At 38.0% G+C, this 2,347-nt stretch overlaps 1 pseudogene; it reads left to right on the forward strand.

Annotated features, from left to right (window-relative positions):
- The first annotated feature begins 283 nt into the window (after positions 1 to 283).
- Positions 284 to 1,798, forward strand: LOC130884290 (WD40 repeat-containing protein SMU1-like; annotated as a pseudogene).
- Positions 1,799 to 2,347: the final 549 nt, after the last annotated feature.

Genomic DNA, 2,347 nt, shown 5'->3' on the forward strand with positions numbered 1-2,347 from the left:
GTCACTGCTGGTACTTGAAGGCAGCAGAAATTAAAACTTGCCGACAAGGAAAATTGGGGTAAAGGAAAGCAGTAGTTAGGAAAAGAGAAATTGAGTTATACACAGAAAAAATTTTAAACAAATTTGTCTACATATGTACCAAAAGTCTTGGTGTACTAATTAGAAAGTTCATGGGTGAGATGAAGTTGAAAAAATTAAATCATGGGGGGTCACTGGAGGTGTCACGAAGTGTTTTCTAACAGAGTATATGCTGAGTAGGATATGGACCTGGAGTCATAACTCTATGTTTATTGAAATCAAGTCTTCTAGTGTAATTCGCTTTATCATGCAGTACTTGAAGAACAGTTTCCATCAGGTGTTGTCTACCTTATAGGAGACTACTATCTCTTTGAATATTGTGGATAGAATTGGAAGTTTTGTGGTTGATATTAATAGTGACCATTAGGATACTGTTTTACAAACTATACAGTCTGGAATTTCCAGTCAAGACCTTTGTCGATGTCTATGAACAGGTTGTTCTGGAATTGATAGAGCTTTGTGAATTGAGTATTGACAGGCCACTGAGATAGACAGTCCCCATCATTATGTTAAAGCTAACACAACTAGAGGACTGTATTCTTTGGGAAAACCTTCTAACCAGGTCCTGCTATTTTTGGTGAGGTGTATCCAGATGAATGTAGCCAAGAGAAAAAGAGAGTAGTAATTGCCCAGGCATTAATTGGAGAAGTCAGTGTGGTGCCTCCATCTTGTCTCATGGCATTGTTGGGACAGGTGTTGAAGTGGAACCAGGGGTTGGTTCCTCCTCGTGTGATCATAGATGTGTTTTGAGACAAAACAGCTGTCAAAGACGTGAAAGAAGAAAAGTTTACCACACAACTGAGGAGGCATATTAAAATTGGTCAGAAATTCCATGTGGAGTGTGCTCAGTTCCCTCAAAATGGTCAGTATCTCATCACTGGATCTGTTGATGGATGTAATGAAATGGCAAACTTCACTCCTGAAAATATCAGGAAGGATCTTAAGTATCAGTCCCAGGATAACTTCATGATAATTGATTGTTCTCTCCTCTGTATGTGTTTCAGCAGAGATACTGAAATGTTAGCACCTAGAGCCCAAGATGGAATTATCAGGTGTGGAAGAGTCAAGATGGACAGTGGTTAACAAGATTTGAAAGGTCACATAGTAAAGGTGTCACCTGTCTAAGCTTTTCTAAGTAAAGCAGTGAGATCCTTAGTGCATCTTTTGACCAAAGAAAAAGAAGATATGGCTTAACATCTGAGAAAACACCAAAGGAATTTGAAATAATTTCTTCTTTGTTAATGAGGCAACATTTATACAAGGTGGACACTACATTATTAGTGTGTCTTCTGGTGGCACTGTGAAGGTATGGACTATGAAGAGCACAGAATGTTCAAATACCTTTAAATCTCTGGATAGTACTACAGGGACAGATATTACTATCAGTAGCATGACTGTGCTTCCTAAAAATTCATAGCTCTTCATTTCATGCAACCGATAAAACACAGTGATCATCATGAACGTGTAGGGGCAGACTGTCAGAGATTTGGTTCTGGTAATAAAGAAGATGGTGACTTCATTTGATGTGCCCTCTCCCCTGTGGTGAGTCAATCTACTATATCAAAGAGGACATTGTGCTCTACTGCTTCAGCACAGTCACTAGAAACCTGGAGAAAACTCTAATGGTTCATGAGAATGATGTGAAATTGCACACCACCCACATCAGAAATTGATTACCACCTAGGGTGAAAATGAACTCCTGAAGCTCTGGAAACCCTAACTCAACCTTTACAGTACATGGGAGCATGTGTTTAAGTGGAGCAATATTCCTGTGTTGTTTTAGTTTTTCATGTCTGCCTGTGTAAGAAAAGATATTGTCTGAAAATGCCAGAATGTTTAAACAATAGTTATCATTTAACGCATTTTTCCCCTGAGAGAAGGTTTCCCTTTGTAGCCCTAGCTGTCCTGAAACTCTCTCTTTAGGGCAGGGTGGCCTCGAATTCACAAATGTCAACTGTTGGGATTATCGGCATGAGCCACGCATCTTGGCTTCCATTTAAAGCTTTTAAAGAGAATTAGTTAATCTGCTTCTAACTGGGTCATTCATTTAATGTTGCCATTGATCTTATACCAAAATATTTGAAATGCTGATATTTCTAGAAGAAAAAGTTTTTATTTGAAAAGCTAATTAAAATCTAAATCCTAGCATGAAACTTGTAAATAAGTCATTCTGCAATATTCTGTAGCTATGGGTTTTTTTTTTAAAGATTCTAATAAACTTATACCTCTTTTAAAAAAAAACTTCCTAGACCTAGAAGAAGGAGGGGAG

This window comes from Chionomys nivalis, chromosome 11 (assembly GCF_950005125.1).
Source record: "Chionomys nivalis chromosome 11, mChiNiv1.1, whole genome shotgun sequence".
Classification (NCBI taxonomy): domain Eukaryota; kingdom Metazoa; phylum Chordata; class Mammalia; order Rodentia; family Cricetidae; genus Chionomys; species Chionomys nivalis.